Below are 22,842 nucleotides of genomic sequence, written 5' to 3' on the forward strand. Positions count from 1 at the left end.
CTGGTAATTTCCAGCTTGTGAGATTATGGCACAATTTGTACTGTCTTTACCGTTGTCTGTATTTATCAAATTTTCTACATAAGCCATAAGGTTGACTATTTTAATAATAAGATTTCTTTAAATATGTATTTGCTCAAGGTCTCGTCACAGACATGCTCTGCTGTTGGGACAGTATTTCTGCAAAGCTTCCCCTGGCCAGACAGTGAAGGAAGCCACCAAGAAGAACTTGAGGAATAACTGGATTTAGACCCAAAAGAGTGTTGATGCCTGAAGACGGTGGCCCTGTGAGGGACTTGGTCACCCTGGCTCTGGAGGAGGAAATTCATTCTCAGGGGCACCCTGGAGAACTGCCCTCATCCCTCCACGTCCCCCACTCTCAAATGAGCTTCCCCCGCTTACTGTCATGGCTGAGTTTTCTCTCACAGGGAAAAGACAGGTATATGAAAAATAGCCAGTGAAATCCAACCACAGCAACATATTCATGCAGACTATTTTCTTTCTTCCTCAACATGATCTCTAAAGCCCACTCAAAAAACTGCATTTTCAACCCAAGGTCAACTGCCAGAGACTAAGTGAATTCAGAGGAACTATGGCCAAATCCCCAGTGCGGGCCCTTGCTAATGGAAAGGGTGGCCGATGTTCACCTTGGATGTTCTATCGGTTCCTGCCACCCACCCCAACACTGGCAGCTCTGGAGAGGAGGTGGCCAAAAACTCCAGGGAGATGTAGCAGCCTGATCTAGCAGGGAGATCTACCTGCCCACCCTCAGAAGAAAGCAAGGATGGAGGTGGAGGGAGAGGCAGCAGAGATGATAAAGTATGAGAGGAAGAGGGGGCGTGGCAAGGAAGCCACAGACAGAGTAGTTCCTGGGAACCCATCATTTCACAAGCAGGCAACGGGCAAATGCACTGCCCAGGTGCCACGGCCTTGCAGCCACCTGCGCTCCCTTCCCCACACATCTACTGCCATTACTGGGAGTCGTCTTGCAATGGGGTCTTCCTCCTCTGTTTCTCTGCCGCCCATCCTCATGGATTTGAATCCTCTGGACCAGACGGGAAGAAGGAGCACAGGTGGGGGGCCATCAGCTGTCTCAGCTGGCATCCAATGACCCTCCCACCCCCAACACAGTCTGGTGGGGTCTGGGTCCATAGGAGTCAGAGGGAGGAAGACACTCCTAGAAAGTCAGGGGAAGAGCATCCTGACCGAGGTGCCCTTTTCTGAGGGGAATGTGTTAAGATGGCCAGTGAAATATGGCACGGGCCAAAAGAACTGCAGTGATGGGCAGAGATGCTGGGATGCCCAGTGCCCCAGTGAAGCATCTTGTTTTCTGGGAACGCTCGCTGCTTGGGCATGACTTAGGTAAGGGGTGGGAAGGAGGGTTGCATCATGTGGCCAGGGAAAAGAGCCACAGACATCCTTTCTCTATAAACCTGGCCCTTACCCACTCCCTACTCCATGGCTGGGTGTTCTGGGTTGTCACCTTCAAGCATGCCTTTTGTTTTTTGAAGGTCTCACTCTGTCTCCCAGGCTGCAGTGCAGTGGCACAATCTTGGCTCACTGCAACCTCCACTTCCCAGGCTCAAGTGATCCGCCCATCTCAGCCTCCCGAGTAGCTGGAACTACAGGTCTGTGCCACCATGCTGAGCAATTTTTTGTATTTTTGGTAGAGACCGGGTTTTGCCATGTTGCCTAGGCTGGTCTCGAACTCCTGAGCTCAGATGATCCACCTGCCTTGGCCTCCCAAAGTGCTGGGATTACAGGCGTGAGCCACCATGCCCAGCCAAGCATAGTTTTGTTTTATTTTGCTTTTAATAGAGTTGGGGTCTCACTCTGTCACCCAGGCTGGTGTGCAGTGGTGTGATCATGGTTCACTGCAGCCTTGAACTCTTGGGCTCAGGGGATCTTCCTGTCTCAGCCACCTGAGTCATAGGGATTACAAGCATGAGCCACCATGCCTGGTTCTCCTGCAAGTGTGTTTATGTTCAATTTGATGCCACCTACAGGTACCAACTTCCTACCTGCTGCTCCATGCAGTGGGCTGAACCTCCAACTCAGAATGTAGCCAGGAGCTTGCAGTCATCACTCTTTGGAAGAGTGCTACCCAGAGAACGGCTGGCTTCCAGTTTGTCAGTCAGCAGAAGAACTTGTGCAGGGAGAATGGAAATGAGCCAGTATTTTAGCTCTGATTTTTATCTAGACGCCACCAGGCTCTCCAGTGGCTCAACCACCTCTGTAGCTCCTGCTTTACTTTTCTGGCAGGTCTTAGGAGCTGGGTGGCAGAGTCGTTCAATGGATGGAGTGTGAGCTTTGGACTCATCGCTCTGGGTTCAAATCCCACTACCACCCCTTATAGGTGTGAGGCCTTGGGAAAGCAGCCACCTTCATAAGCCTCAGTTTCCCTGTCTGTAAAACGGGGAGAGGAATGCTATTTCTCAGTGGGTCACTGAATTCAAAGAATCTAGATCAGTGTCTGGCCTATAGCAGCTTCTTGACAGACATTAATTCTCCTTCTCTTCCCCTTGCCAGTACTGGGGAAAACCCAACCTCATGATGTCATGTACTCCTGCAACATTTCAAAAGAGCTTTCTACATTCTCAAATGGATTCAGTAACTATAAATATGTATTAAGAACATGCCCCAGTGGAAAAATTTTACTTGGGGTTACTTCTCAGTGAGTTTTAAGAAACACAATCAAGCCTATTAATGTACTTTTGTAAATTATCTGTAAACAGCTGGTGCAAAGCAGAAATTCTAGGCGAAATGAAAAGGAATTCAAGCAAAAGTGCCATATGTATTCCAAGGGGTTTCTCATCTCTCAGGTCAACATTTCCAAATGGATTTCCCCATAGGGATTTAACAACACAAGCCCCAAGTCTCCCAGCTTATGCCAGAGTGATCCGCCATATTGTTTCTTTGCTCAGAGCCCACTGGTGGCCTCCCAGGCCTCGGGATGAAGCCCGAGCCTTTTGACACATTCTCAGTTGGTCCACATCTATACCTGCAGCCTCATCTTCTGCCATCTCATCCACAATCCCCCTCTGACTCCTCAAACATGTCCCCTGCTGCCTTTGCATGTTTGAGTCCCCCATGCCTCCTTTTTGTTTTGTTTTGTCTTTTTTGAGACGGAGTCTCACTCTGCCCCCAGGCTGGAGTGCAGTGGTGCAATCTCGGCTCACTGCAACCTCTGCCTCCCGGGATCAAGTGATTCTCCTGCCTCAGCCTCCCGAGTAGATGTGATTACAGGCACGCACCACCACGCCCAGCTAATTTTTCTATTTTTAGTAGAGAAGGGGTTTCACCATATTGGTCAGGCTGGTCTTGAACTCCTGACCTGGTGATTCGCCCGCCTCGGCCTCCCAAAGTACTGGGATTACAGGCATGAGCCACTGTGCCGGGCCTTGTTTTGCTTTTTGAGACAGAGTCTCACTCTGTCACCCAGCCTGGAGTACAGTGGCTCCATCTCGGCTCACTACAACTTCTGCCTCCCTGGTTCAAGCGATTCTCCTGCCTCAGCCTCCCAAGTAGCTGGGACTTACAGGCATGCACTACAATGGTCGGCTAATTTTTGTAGTTTTAGTAGAGACGGGGTTTTGCCATGTTCACCAGGCTAGTCTTGAACTTCTGACCTCAGGTGATCCGCCCGCCTAGGCCTCCCAAAGTGCTGGGATTACAGGTGTGAGCCACCACACCTGGTCCCCCATCCCTCCTTTGTCTGCTAGGATGCAGCTAGACACCACCTCCACCAAGCAGTCTTCCCTACAGCCCCCTCCCCCTAGCACATTTGAAGAGCTAACTTCCTGTGCTTTTGTGTCTATATCCAATATCTAGTACCCCTTCTGGATTGGGGGCTCACTGGGGAGAGAGACCATGCCATTCACCTTAATATGGCAGAGTTTAGCACAGGGGTGGGCAGTTGGTAAATGTTGGCTGATTGAATGAAGTAAGAGATGACAAAGGGAGACTTTTCAGAGAACAGAGGATTCAGGATGGTACGGGCCTTTCTCCTGACTTCATAGCCCCACGGTCTGCAGGTAATAGTGATAACCATGGGTTATATACAAATACATGGCATAGCTATGAAAAGTAGGCTCATGAACCCACTTCACAGGCTGTGAAACCAAGGCTCGGAGAGGCTGTGGGTCATCAGGGCTAGGAGATGGCGAGCCGAGGCTGAAAGCCATGGGTCCTCTAATCCTGAGCCCCGTGACTTAAGGATGAGGTCCTCCCCTTGCCTCTAAGCCGCATCTGCAGGGATCTTTCAGATCCGCACCTACTTGTGGGGAAAAGAGCAGCTCTGTGTTTCTGCATCTAATGCAGTTTCCATCCAACAAAGAACACAGTTGAGAGAGCTCCCCAAGGCTGAGGCGGGGCCAGGTCAGAAGTCTGAACACACACTGGAGCAAACATTTGACTCCATCGCAAGGAACCCAGGGCTGAAACCCTCACCCTTGGAGCTGATGCCCCCCAGGCTGCTAAGGGTGGGGTACCACACCCTCTCTCACAGGACACCAAAGTTGCCCACTATTCGTGCCCTTGGTGGGTCCAACACTATCACAAATGGACCCCTATTTTCCCCAAATCTTAGTCGACTAAAGAAGCAAAGTGACAAGTTTCATCTGAATCTAAGGTTGCAGAACGGGATCTGTAACACTGTCACAAGTTGCGGGGAGGCGGTGGGGGACCCACCATTCAGGGAGGAGGGGAGGACCGGGCAGATAAGAGATCTCATCCACTAGACAGATAACGGGGCTAAAATGACAAAGGAGCTGGGAGCCATTGCTGGCACTTTGAGAAAAAGGAAGAGCATATTAAAATTTAAACAAAGCCCACCCCAGGGGAAACATGCAGCCTCCCTCTCCCAACCTGTGCCTCTCATTTCCAACACACATGAGTCGTCAGGTTCACAGAAACCGAAACGTCCCTCATCTCAAGGGGCTGGAGTTTGTGTTTTTGTTTTTTGTAACCCATCCGGGCAGCAGCTGGCATGCTGTGTCTCCCGGCGGGGAGGCAGCTCGGGCCTCCACCAGCCCCCATAGCCTTCTTGGCAGAACTGAGAAAAAAGGGTGGGCTGGGCTTGGGCCTCAGCTGGGACAGCCCTGCCTGGATGGAAGGGTGCAGGGGGGTTGGGAGCAGAGCTGGAGGAGGGAAGGGGCAGTGAGGTGCCTGGATGTGCCCAGTCCTGAAGGTGGGCACCAGTCTAGGTCCCAGCAGGAGAGAAAAGGGAAGAAAGCAGCTCAGCAGACAGGAAGGGCCCCAGAGGCACCATGAAAAATGCGCTGTCACTCAGGAGGAAGAGAGCGGAAAAGGAGGAAGAGCTGGTCAGGAGTGGGAACAGGAAGGTCCGATTTAGACCACGTAAATGCTACTTCCTCAGTAATTCCATCAAACTTCCCTCTGTTCCCCCCACCAAGTGATGACGAAGAACTGGGCTTCAAGGGGCTGAAAGTCTGGGCAGAGGCACTGCCTTGGCCTGGACTCCTGGGCCAGAGTCTGAGGCCTGCACAGGAAATCCTCAGCTCCCTCAGTTACCGCCCCCCCATAAGCACCAACCTAGTCTCTGGATTAGGGCAGGATGTTTGTTTAGGAGCATTGTCTTGGAAGAAAGATCAGCCTAAGTTCTCCGACAGACTCTAGAATTCTCAAAGCCAGCTCTCTGCCCTGGGTACCCTAACGGCTGGCACCAGAGAAGGTTTCCCTGGGGAACCACAGGCCTGCAGCTTCCTGGGGTCACGGGAGGCAAGACAGGGTCTCTGGGCCCAGCCCTTGCACTCCCATGGTAAAGCGAGGGGCCAGGATGATAGACTCCCTTTCCTAGGTCAGCTATGCCCAGAGTCTCTCAGGCCCTTCCTTGCCATTTACTCTCAGCCAACCTGTATGACCTGTGAGAAACATTAGGAAACAGAGGTCTGAAAGACTCACAACCATGTTTAAAAGAATAGGAGTTAGTATTTGGTTAAACAGAATCCAAATATGATACAATGTGTGCAGGGGGCAATTTACCCATCTAGATCAACAGCCTTTAGAATGTGTCATTGGCCCAGTGATTCTCTTCTGGAGATGTATCCCAAGGAAATAATCAAGTGTCTGGGCAAATATACCCAAGGATGTTCCCCACAGCATTCTTTACAAGACAGAAACAGAGGAAACAAGCTACATGTAGGAGATTGCTTAAATAAATGATAGTCCATCTGTTCAAAAGAACCATACAACCCTTTAAAGTGACTTGACGGAGGCTGCTTAACCTGATGGAAATTTTAATCACATATTGTAAAGTAAAAGCAAAAAAAAAAAAAAGAAAAAGAAAAATGTAATAAGATGGTACAAACAGTATGATCTCATCTTTTTAAACTGAAAAATATTCTTGGGGGGGGCCATACAATATACTAAAATATTAATAATTATAGGTGGTTTTTATCTTCTCTTTGCCTACTTTGAGTCCCTAAATTTTCTGCAATAATCATCAACCTCTTTGGAGCAAGAAAAAAAATCAATGAAAGCTATTTTCTAAAAAACCAAAGGAAGAGATACAAAATCCAAGAGACTGTTCATTCCTTGGGCTTTCAAATCTCAGCTGGATTTGAAAACAAACAAACAAAAAAACACTAGAGACATCTTAAATCCACCTAAGAATATTTAAGAATATTTTCAAGGTGGTTTCCAGGACAGGGGAATTAGAATCTTCCATAAGGCCCTACTGAGCACAGGAAGAGTGAGAGCCACTAGCAGGGAGACACATCCTCCAGCAACGTCCATGAATATCCAGGGCCCAGCTTTCCTGTGCGGGCCCTTCCAGTCACTGGAGCTGGAGCGGGGAGGTAAGGGGCAGGCAGGGGCCAAGGTGCAAAAAGGCAAAGCAGACATGACCTCCGTCCTGGTTTAGGGAAAGGGCAGTGGCTGTTTCTTTAGACAGTGAATTCAAAGAGAAGGGGGAAAAAGGCCAGTTCCTAACCTGAGATTTGTTCATCTAGGTGGCGACAGGAAATTAATTTTTACAACCAAGGTAGAAAAACCCCAGCTGGGTGCGGTGGCTCACACCTGTAATCTCAGCACTCCTGAGGTCAGGAGTTCAAGACCAGCCTGCCAACATGGTGAAACCCCGGTTCTACTAAAAATACAAAAAGGAGCTGGGTGTGGTGGCACACGCCTGCGATCCCAGCTATTCAGGAGGCTGAGGCAGGAGAACCACTTGAACCCGGGAGGCGGAGGTTGCAGTGAGTTGCGATCACGCCACTGTCCTCCAATCTGGGCGACAGAGCAAGACTCCATTTCAAAAAAAAAAAAAAAAAAAAAAAGCCCAAAACAGGGATTTGGAAGAGAAATTGCAACAAGCTCTGTAATTGAAGCAAAAGAACATAGCTGATGTTACACAGAAGTTTTTCTGGACAGTGAGACAGAACACAAGGTGATGATGGAACAGAATGCTGGGGAGGACGTCCAGAGCACTCACAGCATACTGTGAGTGAGAAGCTAGCCTTTGCTAAGACAGATGCCCTGGAGCCCAAGGAAGGAGATTCCAGGCCGGGCGCGGTGGCTCAAGCCTGTAATCCCAGCACTTTGGGAGGCCGAGACGGGCGGATCACAAGGTCAGGAGATCAAGACCATCCTGGCTAACATGGTGAAACCCCGTCTCTACTAAAAATACAAAAAACTAGCCGGGCGAGGTGGCGGGCGCCTGTAGTCCCAGCTACTCGGGAGGCTGAGGCAGGAGAATGGCATAAACCCGGGAAGCGGAGCTTGCAGTGAGCTGAGATCCGGCCACTGTACTCCAGCCTGGGCGACAGAGCGAGACTCCGTCTCAAAAAAAAAAAAAAAAAAAAAAAAGGAAGGAGATTCCACAGGGCATGGCCTTAATTATTCAAGCACCAGGAAAACCTGAGGAGGAGTGGGAAGGTGTCTCAATGTTTCCGGTCCCTTTATGACCAAAAGCCAAAAGCTTTAAAGTCTATTTCAGATATCAAAATGCATCCATTTGGGAACCGTTTCCTGGGTGCTTCCCATCCATTCTCGAATTCTGCAAACAACTGGGCACTGATGGGTATAAACTTTACAGGGGAACAGCACCATGCTGTTCAAGACACTCCCACCTTCACCAAGCAACCAAACAAAAGTGGACAGGGTGGGTCATTAGGACGCATCCCTTGTAAGATGCCAAGCAGTATAGTGACAGGATGTTGGACATGCCAGCTCAGGCCCACAGATCCCGAAAACTTCCTACTCCCGAGAGCATTCCTCAGCCCAAAAGGACCCTGCCTCTTTCTTAAAAGAATGATGACTCCAAGTTAGAAAATAAATGTGGCACCACACACAAGGACAGCTGGAGCTGGATGATTTTGTATCTCTTAGAGACATCAAATTCTTCCCCTGGTGAAGCTATAGCCTATAAATTACAGCCTCGTATTATATATGGCCAACACTTTCAGCTTTGTTCTCCATACAGCATTTCTCATCAGCAAGGAGGAAGCAGTCAACACCCTACTTTGAAAAACAGCACAGGTAGTTCTGGGAAACAAATAATAAAAATGCACCTCTCCGTCCCTTTAATTAAAGAGATGCCATCCAATGGCACTTCTGAATAGAAACATATTTTTAAAAAGTTATTCTCCCAGAATCTTCCAAGTACCAATGCCTTTACCCCTAAAAAGTTTCCTGCCATAAAACAAAGTAAAGACACCAGCTTAGGGAGCCAGGAAATGCTCCCTTGGCACCTGGCAACAGCTGGCACCTACCTGAGGCCAGTTTATAGACAGAAATAAAAGCTCCCTTGAAATAACACTAAGGTTCAGACATTCTGATAAAAGCTGGGAACTTCAAAGGCAGGACTGCAGTGCCCATCCCTAATCCTCCTCGATGTGTCTGATGTGGCTGGCTGGGCTCTGGGCTTGCCTTCACCATCTACTGCCTGAGCTTTTGCCTCGTAGGCACAAGCCAGCTGCAGAGGCGGGAGTGAGTTTCTTTACAGTCACTCCCTTTGCAGAGATGGGTCTAGGCCATGGTGTATGGCCATTTGTCCTTGACCAATGAAATGTTGGTTAAAAAAAAGAAGAGGCCAGGCACAGTGGCTCACGCCTATAATCCCAGCACTTTGGGAAGCCAACGTGGAAGAATCACTGAGGTCATTAGTTTGAGACCAGCACAGACCCCACCTCTACAACAAATTTAAAAATGAGCCAGGCATAGTGGTACATGCCTGTAGTCCCAGCTACTTGGGAGGCCAAGGCAGGATGATCTCTTGAGCCCGGGAGTTTGAGGCTGCAGTGAGCTATGATCGTACCACTGCACTCTAGCATGGGTGACAGAGTAAGACTCTGTCTCAAAAAAGTAAAATAAATATAAGAAGAGAGCAAGAAAAGAAAACTGACAGAGATGAGCCCAATGGTTCTGGAGTCAGGACTGAATTCTATGCCAGGTTCCAAAGCTAACTCTCTCCATGAACTTGGGCAAGTCATTTCAGACTTCTGAGCTTCAGTTTCTTGGTCTAAAAACCATAACCTTGCACCAGTTTCTGGAGAGTATAAACTGAAACCGTCTATGTGAAAACGCAGAGCAAAGGTGAAAGCCTTCTTCTCCCCCTCCGCCTACCCTCCTTTCTTTCTACCCATCCTTTTTTCCTTCTTTAAAAAAAAATTATTAGGTAGTATGTGCACAAGGTACAAGATTCAAAATACAGAAAAAGATACACAGTAAAAAGTTTGCACCCACTGTGGGAAACCACTGTTACCAGCCCCCTAGGTATCTTTGCAGAGCTACTGCATAACCAGGCATTCTATCCCTCACTTTCTCACTTAAAATGTCTTAGTTGGTACATAGTGTACATTGGTACACAGGGCATGTCCATTCTTACAACTGCACAGAATTGCATCGTATGGCATTGGGCCCAGTGACTCACGCCTGTAATCCGAACACTTTGGGAGGCTGAAGGGGGAGGACTGTTTGAGTCCAGGAGTTTGAGACCACCCTGGGCAATACAGTGAGACCTCGTCTCTACAAAAAATTTAAAAATTAGCTGGGTGTGGTGGCATGCACCTGTGTTCCCAGCTACTTGGGAAGCTGAGGTGGGAGGATCGCTTAAGCCTGGGAGGTTGAGGCTGCAGCCGGCTGTGACTGCGCCACTGCACTCCAGCCTGGATGACAGAGCAAGACCTTGTCTCAAAACAAAAAAATAAATAATAATAATAATAATAATAATAAAGAATTGCATTGTATGGTGGCAGGATAACTTATTTACCAGTTATCTAGTGATGGACATTCTGGTTGTTTCCTTTCTCTTTTCCTTTTATAAGCAATGATGCAATTAACTATCTTGAAAAAATGCATCATTTCACACGTGTACAATTTATCTGTAAAGAGAAATTTCCAAAAGTGGAATTGCTCATGCACTTTTAATTTTAATAAATATTGCCAGAATTCCCTCCATAAAAGTTGTACTGATTTACACTTATTATCAACAACTATGAGAGTATCTGTTCCCCACCGTCACATCTCCACAGAAAACTTGTGTTTCTCTTATTGCTGGTGGGCTCAACACATTCTCATATGGTTCAGAACCTTTTCTGTGAACTATCCGTGTTTTTAGCCTGCTTTAAAAATTCGGTTGATGGTCTTTTTCTTACTGATTTGTAGGAACTCTTTAGATATTAAGGAAATGAGCTCTATGATATATGTTGCAAAAATGTTTTCCCAATTTTGAGAACTGGGAGACTCCTTTGATTTTATGATGGATTCTGCCATGAAGAAATTCTCTACACGCATAGGGTCAAATATATTAATTTTTTCTCTTATGACTTCTGGGTTTTAAGTCATTCTTAGAAAGTACTTTCTCCAAGTTCATTTTAAAAAATATTTAGCATCTATAACCCAACTGAAATTTATTTTGTGTTAATTTTTTAGATAGCCACCTAGTTAAATCAAGTCATAATTTCTTAAATGCCATTTTTTTTTTTAAAGAGATAGGATCTCACTATGTTTCCCAGACTGGATTCAAACTTGCGGGTACAACTGATCCTCCCACCTCAGCCTGTAGTGTAGCTGGGATTACAGGGACACACCATCATGCCTGGTTCTGCCATCTTTATTTTAATATTAACCCATCTTGAAGTCCCTTCTTCTTCCTCTCTTCCAACTCATGCCCAGTTACCTCAGAATTACACCCTTTCTCACCACAGCCCTCCCATCCCTTCATTCAATTTGTGAGTCAAGAGTTGATCCATGGTATTGTGACTGACAGCCACACAGCTGCACTGGATCTCAGTGTCTTAGAAAAAGTAGAGACCTCAGAGCATCCTTTCATTTTATAGCTAAGGATACTGAGATCCAAAGAGGTGAACTGGCTTTGTCTAAGACCAGGGGGCAGGTTAGTGCTTGTGATTTTTTTTTTATTACTATTCAAAAAGAAGAGAAGTACTGGTTTTGCCATAAATTCGATTTGATCAATAAATATCTATGGAACAACTACGCTGTGCAACAGTGAGCCAGGGACTGGGGCTCCAGAAATAAATGATATAGCTCTGTGCTTTCAAAAAGCTCAGAATCCAGCATGGGGTCCGAATGCATATACTCACAGACTAATAGGTAATGCAACAGTGGCCTGTGAATGTGGAAAGATAATTTTGCAACATATGGTGTGGGGAAGGCTCAGGAGATACTGGGTTTTTAATTGGGCCTGAAATGATTAGGACTTTGACCAAAAATTGAGAGAAAGCATTTGGCAATAAAGTGACAATGGGACAAAGGAGAGCGTCTGGTGATATATATTCAGGAAGGAAGTAATCTTAGTGTTAGCTGTGGGTGGAGTTTAAAAAAAAAAGGTTCCTCTGAGAATCTGTGGTCATTGGCAGGCTCTTATGTGGGTTTAGGTTCTGGTTGTCAAACCTGCAAGCTAAGAATTATAGAGAAATGAATCCATCTGTAGGGCCTTCAGGTACCTAGCAGAAGGAAACACACATCCTCCCTGGAAGAAGGTACTCTCATCCTATACCTCAAAGAATTCTCACAGATAGAATCCTAACAAACATAAGCTTGCAATCAAAAATCACACACCTGGCCAGGCACAGTGGTTACACCTGTAATCCCAGCACTTTGAGAGGCCAAGGTGGGCAGATCATGTGAGGTCAGAAGTCCAAGACCAGCCGGCCAACATGGTGAAACCCTGTCTCTACTAAAAATACAAAACTTAGCCAGGCATGGTGGTAGATACCTGTAATCCCAGTTCCTCGGGAGGCTGAGCCAGGAGAATCACTTGAACCTGGGAGGCAGAGGTTGCAGTGAGCCGAAATTGTGTAACTGCACTCTAGCCTGGGTGACGGAGCAAGACTTTGTCTCAAACAAACAAACAAACAAAAGAACAGATGATAGCCACCAATCCTTGCTTTCAGGAAGCCCAGTGAATCTTTAGCCAAATAAAATAAAATCCACTCCTCAGTACATTACAGTGAATTGCACAGTACAAAACATAAGCATACAAATACACACACAACCTCAGAGAAGAATTTACCTACGGGAACAATAACTGGGCTACCAACTTTCCTTTTTTTTTTTTCTTTGAGACGGAGTCTCCCTCTGTTGCCAGGCTGGGGTGCAGTGGCGCCATCTAGGCTCACTGTAACCTCCACCTCCCAGGTTCAAGCGATTCTCCTGCCTTAGCCTCCCGAGTAGCTGGGACTACAGGCACACGCCACCACAATCAGCTAATTTTTGTATTTTTAGTAGAAACAGGGTTTCACCATGTTGGCCAGGATGGTGTCGATCTCTTGACCTCGTGATCCGCCTGACTTGGACTCCCAAAGTGCTACGGTCACAGGCATGAGCCACCATGCCCGGCCCCCAGCTCCTTAATATCAACAATGAAAGTCTGAAGACAGTGGAATGATGCCCGTAAATACTGAGAAAATAATGGTCAGTCTAATGTTTTATACCCAGCAAAACTATCTTTTAAGAGTAAGGATAAAGCCATTATTATATATATTCTAGGCTAAAAAAAGATGAAGAAGAAAAAAAACAAAAATAAGGATGAAATAATATTTCAGCCAAACAGAAACTGAAAGCTTATGTCTAAAAGACCTTTGCCACATGATGTTCTGATCCCAGAAAGAAGACCTGAGATGAAAGGAAAAATGTGAGTAAAAGGTAAATATGTGAAAAATAAAAACAAAGGATTAAGTGTATACAACATTAAAATTAGAGTCCAATTTGTGGGATTAAAGACAGAAACATAAACTACTGTATGACAATGGAATGTGGGGAGGGACTGTGGTGACTTTATATAAAGCATTCTAAGGTCTTTACATTGAAAAAAATACATAGACACCAACTGAACATCACGCAGTCTGTGTTTCAGGCCGGGCACGGTGGCTCACACCTGTAATCCCAACACTTTGGGAGGCCAAGGCAGGAGCATGGCTTGAAGCCAGGAGTTCAAGACCAGCCTGGGCAACATGGCCAGACCCTGCCTCTAAAAAATAAAACAGCCAGGAGTGGTGATTCCGTGCCGTAGTCCTAACTACTCAGGAGGCTAGGCCGGGCGCAGTGGCTCACACCTGTAATCCCAGCACTTTGGGCAGCCGAGGCAGGTGGATCACGTGAGGTCAGGAGTTCAAGACCAGCCTGGGCAACATGGTGAAACCCTGTCTCTACTAAAATACAAAGATTATCCAGGCATGGTGGCACACGCCTGTAATTGCAGCTATTCAGGAGGCCGAGGCAGGAGAATCACTTGAACCCAGGAGGCACAGGTTGCAGTGAGCCGAGATTATACCACTGCACTCCAGCCTGGGCAACGAGTAAGACTCCATCTCAAAACAAAACAAAACAAAACAAAAAACAATAAAAAACAGAAGTTCAAGAACATAAGTTCAAATTCAAGACCAACTACTTAGGAGGCTGAGGCGGGAGAATTATTTGAGCCCAGTAAATCAAGGTTACAGTCAGCTATGATCCTACCACTACACTCCCATCTGGATGACAGAGCAAAATCCTGCCTCTGAAAATAAAAAATTTTAAAAAATAGTATATAAGTTTCAAAGCAGTAGAGAAAAAATGGAGTGAAGGAAAGAAAAAAAAACTTTCAATCAATTTGAAAGAATGAACAGAAGAATCAGAAAAAGCACACACAGAAAACACCAAACACAATGGTAGAAAGAAATCTGCATCCTGTTTTGGCCAGGTGCGGTGGCTCACACTGTAATCCCAGCACTTTGGTAGGCTGAGGCAGGTGGATAGCCTGAGCTCAGGGTTCAAGACCAGCCTGGGCAACATGGAAAAACCCCATCTCTACAAAAAACAAACAAACAAAAACCCATAAAAATTAGCCAGCTGTGGTGGTGCATGCCTGTGATCCCAGTTACTTGAGAAGCTGAGGTGGATCACTTGAGCGTGGGAGGCGGAGGTTGCAGTGAGCTGAGATCTGCCACTGCACTTCAGCCTGGGTGACAAGAGTGAGACCCTGTCTCAAAAAAAAAAAAAAAAAAAAAAAAAAAAGAAGAAGAAAAAAAAAAGAAATCCATCTATTTCCAAAACCATAACAAATGCAAATGGCTTGAACTCTCTGGTTAAAGAGCATAGATATCAGACTAGATTAAAAACAAAAGGAAATCCAGCCCTAGGCTGTCTACAGGAGACATGAGGACAGGGATCATAGGCCAAGAGGCCTATACAGGCTGAAACCACAGTCATGGTAGGTAAGTAAGTAGCAATGAACCATGACCAAGGCATCAAAGCATAGCAAGAGGAAAGAATGGCACAAAAAGCAGATGAGAGGTAGGAAAAGGACCCAGAGTGATGAGCCAGACCAAGGTGGAAAAGACTGTTCATGATAGTAACTGCTATGGAGAAGTCAGGTAAGAGGAAGTCACAAGATGGGCCACCAGGCAGTCACGTAAAAGGAATTCACAAGATGGGCCACCGGGCATGATTAGGTGGCCAGGGACCTCTAGGAGAGCCAGCTGGAGTGAGAGTGGGCTGGGGTGAAATGCTCCACTGTTGTTGAGCTGGCAAGGAGGAGAGGGGGAGAGAGGAAGTGGGGATGGAGTGGACTCTTCGTGAAATCCTAGGGTAAAGAGAAGTGACACAGGTTGGGGTTGGGGACCGGGAGAGAGGTGTGACTGTAGCTGTAGGTGGAGAATTAAGGCATAGGAGGATGTGGGGTGCCCAGACCTAGGGAGGAAGCCAGGGCAGGACACAGAGGAACAAGCAGTGGGGTTGACGGTGGGCACATGGGGAATGGACCAGGGAAGTGGGCAAAGATTTCCCAGGTTGGGGCAGGGATGGTCAGGGCTGCTTCAAGGAGTGCTGTGTAGTGGGAAGACAGGAAGAGTTCTGAATTTCAGAGGTGACCTGCTTCTGGGTACTGGCAAGTCTACAAACGATCTTGTGATTTGCAGCTAGAGAATGGAGCCATGATGGGAAGCGATGGCTTGTGAGCCCAGGGCCCGAGGATCAGACATCACAGAGTGAGATTAAACTGACCAGCACTACCAGTTTCCAAAGGGTACCTGATGCTTCTCAAGGGGCCAGCTTGGACTTGGTCCTTGTGAGGACATTCTGATGTGACCCAAGTTTAGCCATTGTCTTTTACCAAACACATGCAGGACAGCCTTCCCAGTCTGGAAGCCCGTATCCTTGCTGTCCCACCCAGAATGGGATGGGGCCCAGGATGTCATTCCAGGTACCATCCAGAAGACAAAACCACACATAACCAAGAGTTATCACAAAAGTTATAGTTTCCCTTTTAAATGTGGAGGGTAGACATTCCTGCTTTCTGTAGTGACCACTCTAACTTCATTTCAATTCCATATATATAACATGCTGGGGGCAGGGAAAGAAGAAAGGGAAAATAGTTGGGTCACAATGTGATCACTTATTCTCAGCTTCCCACTACACTAAAAATCCTCACATTTCCAACAGTTTTCTTAGTTCTCCCAGAAATAAACACACAATAGAGCATATGTATTTAATATCAGAAAATCCTTTATAATGGTGATTGCAAAAGAGACCAACCCACTTCTTTTTTTTTTTTTTTTTTTTTGAGACAGGGTTTTCAGGCTGGAGTACACTGACGCCATCACAGTTCACTGCAGCCTCAACCTACTGGGCTCAAGCGATCCTCCCACCTTAGTCTCCCAAGTAGCTGGGACTACAGCTACACGTGCCACCGGCTGATTTTTAAAATTTTTTTGTAGAGACAGGGTCTCACTATGTTGCCCAGGCTGTTCTCAAACTCCTGGGCTCAAGCAATCCTCCAGCCTGGGCCTCCCAAAGTCCTGTGATTATAAGCATGAGCCACTGTGTCTGGCCTCCAACCCACTTCTAATAGTTCTTTTACTTCACTTACATATATAGATACACACACACATATACATTATATATAAAATAAAGATAATACATACTGGATAAAAATTCAAATAATACAAAATGAATGAGAGAAAAGACAAAAGGCCTGTGTACTTGGGGTAGGCACTAGGGATGGGGGAAGGGTCAGGTCTGTGAACTATACACATTAATTAGCAGGTAATAAAAAACAGTTATTTTACCTTTTGAAGCTGCTGATTCGACATATATTTGGCTGTGCTTTGGCTGTAACATCCTTTAATCCTTCCCTTTCAGAATCAACCCGTTTCCTGTTGCCACCTTACCTCCCTGATTTAAGGGTGCAATTCTTCAAGTGCCTTCTTTCCAATTCTAGAATTTTTAATTTAGCCTTTAGTGCAACAGCAGTTTTATTTTCTAATTACTTTCTTTGCAAACAAGCATGAGTTGGGCTCAATAGTGATACAAGCTTTCTTGGGCTAGCCTGGCAACCTGGAGCTATTCACAACGTGCTTCCTTGGGAAAATCCTTTCTATGTTTTATATGAACAACTGGGGAGATGCTTACTTGTAAAGTGGGGGTGGGGGTAAGCCTCTTCATCTGTGCTACCAAAAAGAGCTCACCCCTAGTCCTGCTTGCCCTGTTACTAGGGTAGGCTTTGCAACCAGCGACTCTGGGACCCCAGAGCCTGGGTTCTAACCCTGGCTCTGAGGCTTACTAGATCTGTGACCTCCAGAAAGGTATTCAATCTAAATGAGCTAACAGTATGTGTAGAGTGCTTACAATTATGCCTGGCATATAGTATGTGCTGTATAACAAAAGAGCTGGGTGAGGTTAGTCAAGTAAGACATTTGATTAATTCTTAGAGCTGGTCAGTGAAAGCTATGGGTCCTCTTCCCAGAAAAGTGCACACATGTAACCTTCTGCACAGTTTCAAGTATCCCTGACCCTCGAAGCCCACCCACACACTGCAAGAGTCCAGGACCCCCGATTTCAACTCTCTGGTCTTCTCTACAGTAATGTGAAGGTCTCAGGGATAAAACTCTGAGGCAATTCTTAAAAGTATTATGTTCCCATGCATGGAACTATTGAGCAGGTGCCTCTCTCTCCCTGTTTTAGGTTCCACTTTTGGCAGAAACATTATACCTTTCTTCCCCAAAGCCCTTTTGACCCTTGCCAGTTTTTCTCTTGCTTCAGGCCAAATCCTCCCAGGGTCACCTTAAGACAATCTCTGTGTGCAGCTCCACACACTTTTAGGGAATTATTCTGATCCTTATCAAAAGCTCTGATGGTTCAGCCCATCTTCAGTGCTTACAGAAGTCAGACCAGAGCATGGACTAGTGTCTGCAGGGTCTCCACCAACAGCAACACAGGGGTGGGTCACTCTCAACAAGCAGGGAGACAGCACAAACTGGAAAAAGCCAAAGATCAAAGAAGTCACCCTGGGTGACTTTCCCTGGGTCATCCAATGAGCTCCCAGTGAAGCTGAGAACTCATTGAGAGCATTTCAGTACTTTCGAGTCCATCAGTGCTTTACAGACATTACCATGCATGTGAATTAAAATGCAGATCCAGTAGGTTTGCTGAGAAGCCCGGGGCTCTGCATTTCTAACTCACTACCAGGTAATGCTGATGCTGGTCCATGGACCACATATGGAGTTGCAGGGTTCACATCAAGGTTAATGAACTGTACCACCCTGGTTAAAGCCTCTTCATCCACACTGCAGGTGGCTACTTAAATGCCCCTTCTTCAGGAAAGCTTCCCTTCCCCCTCTCCATGATTACTGGCTTCTATGCCTCCATACTTTTTCCTTTGAAGCATTTATAACAACTGTAATTAAAGAGTATTTGTGTAATTATTAGTTTAATGCCTGCCTCCCAGGGAGACTGCAAGCTTCACGAGGACAGGACCTGCACAGTGTCTAGCACATCACAGACTGCCAATGAACGAGGAGCTGCTGTGGTCTGGAACAGGCTGGGCCAGCATCCTGGAGTAGGCAGGTAACATTTACACATGTGGGAAACAGCCTCTGATGGTATCAAGGCCAACAAGGACATTTCTTAGCTTTAAAATTCCCACTAGTTTCAAATGTATGCCAACTAAACTTTAAGCTGAAAAGCAATCTTTGCCCATAAAAAGATCTCCTACATCTTTATCAAGTGCAAAATAGCCCTGATCTCACAATAGCCACTCTGCTTGAGGAATAGTTAGGCCCCTAAAATAAGCATTCCCTTATAGGCCTCACTGGGTGAACCCTCTTCGGGCACGCTCCCTGACCAGCCTCCCTCTGCTGCAGACCCACAATATCATTAGTTTTTCTGCTGCTGTCCTTTCAAGGAACCCCGGAGTGCTGAATGCCCAACTCTTTGGCATGGGCAGAGATATATGACCACATTGTTGTTCCTGGGAGGCAAAGTTTGAAGTTAGACAGCCTGGATTTAGATACCAGCTCTGTGCCCTTGGACAAGTTATTTAACTCCTCTGCCAAATGAGAATAAGAATGCGAGAGCCAGCACCTGCAAGGACTAACAGAGACAAATACACAAAGCACGTAGCATAATTCTGGCCTAAGACACATGATTATTATTATTCTCCCTATATCCTGAGTCCAATTCAAAACCTATTGTTTTAGGCTGGGCACAGTGGCTCACGCCTGTAATCCCAGCACTTTGGGAGGCCGAGGCGGGCGGATCACGAGGTCAAGAGATCGAGACCATCCTGGCCAACATGGTGAAACCCCATCTCTACTAAAAATACAAAAATTAGCTGGGTGTAGTGGTGCACACCTGTAGTCCCAGCTACTCAGGAGGCTGAGGCAGGAGAATCACTTGAACCTGGGAGGTGAAGGTTGCAGTGAGCAGAGATTGCACCACTGCACTCCAGCCTGGTGAAAGAGCGAGACTCCATTCCAAAAAAAAAAAAAAAAAAAAAAAGTCTAAAAAAACCTATTGTTTTGCACAAGTCTCCACCCAGGGGCTCCACCCCATTCAGGATCCTCTCTTCCCAGCCCCCTCCTGCCTCACCTGTCTGGAGCTTGTTTGAAGCAATGACTCACAGCACAACTCTGCAGCTCCCATCAATCACCTCCCTGTCCCTGCCTGTGTCATTCATGGGTTCCTTCTGGGAGGTAAATCCTTTCCTAATGTCCAGTACATTCATTCAGCAAGTATCTACTGAGGGCCCACTATGGATGAGACCCTATTCTAGGCACAGGGACTCAGCAATGAACAAAGCAAAGACGTCTACCCTCACGAACGTTGTAGTACATTTAACCCACAGATGGAGATCAGTTCAGGTCTTGGGTCCTTATATTCCTTCTCTTCTCTCCTGACCAATCCTAAATAAATCACATACAAGTCAAAGTACAAAGAAAGCATTCCAGATCAAAAAATGGTGTGATGTGAGAAAATCCCAATGACTAAACTGCTTCTCTGATTGTTGGACTTTGAAGAAGTCAATGTTGAAACAGCCTGAATCACCCAGTTCCCCCTAGTTGTCTCACTGGCCAGTCACATCCTCCAGCATAGTTTGTGTAACACATCTGGAAAATGAGGCGCTCCATTTACCCGTCTCATGTGTGCAGCACGAGCCCACGGTTTCATGCTCTCATAGCTACATTCTTTGAAGTGAGCTTGATTCGGGATCCCCAGCAGTAGCAGAGACAGTGGCCTTGTAGAAACAGCACTGGGAACAGGCTCTGAAAGCTCAGGTTTGAGTGCTGGCTCTGCCACTTACTGTGTAATCCTGGGTACAGAGCTTTCTTCCTGCCTCAGTTGCTTTCAGACAATCTCTAAGGTCTTCTTCCAGCTTTGAAGTCAAAGGGCTGGGATCAACCACCATTAACACCAGACCCAGCACATTCACAGATCCTCTATTTCAACACAATGAGTCCTGCCCTGGCCTAGGCCCTGGCTAGGCCTGAGGAATGGGGGTATGGGATGGGTCAGCAAGCCAGATGATGAGCCTGCGCCAAGCATTAGCACTGGTGGGGCCAGGGAGCCTTCACCTGTCTCCTCCAAGATGCACTGGACTCTTCCTTTTATTTATTTATTTACTCCCTTCTAGAAAGAAGTTGTGCCTCTTTCCAAACACAACTCTGCTAGAAATATCTCTGGGCTACAAGGCAAACCTAAAATAGAAGTGCAAAATCTCTGGTGGTCCCATTAGTCTCCCTTCCTCCAACTCAAAAACCATTCCAGACCTTGTCTGTCTCCTTGTCTCTAGACAGTGAGCCTAAAATAAGTCTCCCTGGTAGGAAATGCCTGGTTGGAATGGAAATGACCCAAGCCCTGAAAAAATGGCCCGCTGACCACACACCGTGGGCTGAAGACTCACCCACGTATCAGCTCTGAGGAGAAGACAAGCAAGTGAGCCTGGGTCCCCAACTCCCTGCAGCCCCCTCCACCGAGACACAGGCAACCAGGCCAGGCTGAAGAAAGAAAATGTGACCCAAACATCCAATTCCCCCTACCCAAAAGAAAGCAGCTCTATCCCCATGGCTCTCATGCAGGAAAGCCAGCTCCAAAAGATCACTGGGGCACCAGGTGGGCACCTCTCTGGAGCTATAGATGACCAATCAGAGGTTCTGCTCCAAGACTGGCAAGTACCCGGCATGGAGTTACTTGCTGAGGGTCAGCTGATAAAACCACCGAGAAAGTATAAAAAATAACATTCTGTTTAAAACAAACGAGAAAGGAATGGCCACTCTAGGTTTCCGAAGTCAAAACCAGAGAGCCCCATCGGCTTTGATCACATTAGGAATACATTCTCTCTTATCTAATGAGTTAAGAACAGTTTTCTTCTTCCCTTCTCCCATGTGGCCCCATTGGTTCTCTAGGCCCCCTGGAGAAGATGCAATAGGGACACAGACCCCCAGTACTCTACTTGGCAAAAATGAACTTTGGTTTTACTTACACGTGTACAAAGGCAGGACTGAGAGGGCAGCTTCAAAGCTGGCTGAGTGACCCCCAAGAGCACAAAGTCCTTCTCCGCACACCTGTCGGGGAGTTTTGTGAATTTCCCAGGCACCCACAGGGACTAGTTATGTACCCTGCAGGTCGATACCGGCCAGGAGTTCCCATTTTGCACAGCAAGAAAGGTGCTCAGGGTGCCCTTTGCAGGTGGGCACTCGGTCTGCAGCTCAAGGGTGGGCCGATGACGTTGCTCCCTCACTGGATTGCCCAGCAGGCCCCCCCTCAGACCCGGTAGGATGAGCACCTCGAGGTGTCCCTGTGATCCCAGCACTTTGGGAGGCCAGAGCGGGCGGATCACGAGGTCAGGAGTTTGAGACCAGCCTGGCCAATATGGTGAAACCCCGTCTCTCCTAAAAATACAAAAATTAAACGGGCGTGGTGGCGTGCGCCTGTAGTCCCAGCTACTGGGGAGGTTGAGGCAGGAGAATCGCTTGAACCCGGGAGGCGGAGGTTGCAGCGCCACTGCACTCCAGCCTGGGCGACAGAGCAAGACTCTGTATCCAAAAAAAAAAAAAGAAAGAAAGAAAGAAAGAAAAAAGAAAAGGCACCCAGGATACTGCTACGACTTGCCCTAACCGTCTCGCAAAGCCTAGATATACATGAATGACCCTTTCGGGTTAGTTAAAATCCACACAAGCACCTCCCTGGCCTCTTAAATGTTTCCAAACTACAGCTCAGACTGGAGGGAAGCAGTTGCAGCGCCCATAAAAGTCATCTTAAAAGGCAAGTTGGAAAAAAACCCGATACGCACTAGTTAGCAAGTCCGCGGTGAAGGGGGCGGCGGCCCAAGGGCCGGATCTGCGGGATCTGCGCGCCTAGGGTGGGGAGACTGGGGCTGCCCCGTCGGTCCCCGAGCCCGCGCGCCCACCTGGTAGCCTGAGGGCCCCGATCTGACGCCGGTGATCACGCCCCACAGCTCCATCCAATTAGGAAAATGACCGCGAGAAGACCGAGAGAAGGCGACGAGGAGGAAGGGGGGGCCGAGCCGCTGGAGGCTCAAGACGGGCGGTGGGGACCCCGCCCGCCACCCCCACCCCCACCCCCACGCCCCCAGCCAGCGAGCGCTGGTCCTGAGTCCCCGGCCCGCGGCGCCCCGACGCCATCCGGGCGGGGGTCCCGAGGCGCCCAGCTTGCGGCGGCCGGTGGCCCCTCGGGGACGCCCCCAGCCCCCCCAGCGGCGCGCTCAGCTTTCCCCCACCCCCGGCCGGCTGGGACGCGCAGCAACCCCACCCGCTCCGAGAATAAAGTTTGTGGGCAGCCGTAGGGGCGGGGCGGCGAGGGGGTGAAACTTTGAGTCCCGGGCCGGGTGTGGGGGGGAGCGCACCCAGCACCGGGACACCCACGTGCGGGCCCGAGAGCCGCCGCCACCATCGCCTCCCGGGCCTCCCGCGCCGCCGCCGCCGCGACGCTTTCCTTTCATTTTTGCTTCTCTCTCTCTCTCTCTCTCTCCCTCTCTCTCTCTCTCTCTCTCTCTCATTCGCGCGCTCTCCTCCCTCTCGCCCTCTTTCGCTCGCTCCCTCCCTCTCCCTTCCCCCTCCCCCTCCTCTCCCTCCCCCCCCACCCCCAGAC

At 47.8% G+C, this 22,842-nt stretch overlaps 1 protein-coding gene across 3 annotated transcripts in view; it reads right to left on the bottom strand.

The window, feature by feature from the left end:
* The window catches only part of LOC105488314 (zinc finger protein 710), an 80,979-nt gene that overhangs the window by 57,247 nt on the left and 890 nt on the right, over positions 1–22,842 (bottom strand). Inside the window, exon 1 of one of the 3 annotated variants that reach the window (XM_011752237.3) lies at positions 22,142–22,275. The exons of 1 other annotated variant lie outside the window; for it this stretch is intronic. The gene's annotated coding sequence lies outside the window, so the exon portion shown is untranslated. One more of the 3 variants, XM_071100681.1, reaches the window with a different exon arrangement.

This window comes from Macaca nemestrina, chromosome 7, assembly GCF_043159975.1.
Source record: "Macaca nemestrina isolate mMacNem1 chromosome 7, mMacNem.hap1, whole genome shotgun sequence".
Taxonomy (NCBI): domain Eukaryota; kingdom Metazoa; phylum Chordata; class Mammalia; order Primates; family Cercopithecidae; genus Macaca; species Macaca nemestrina.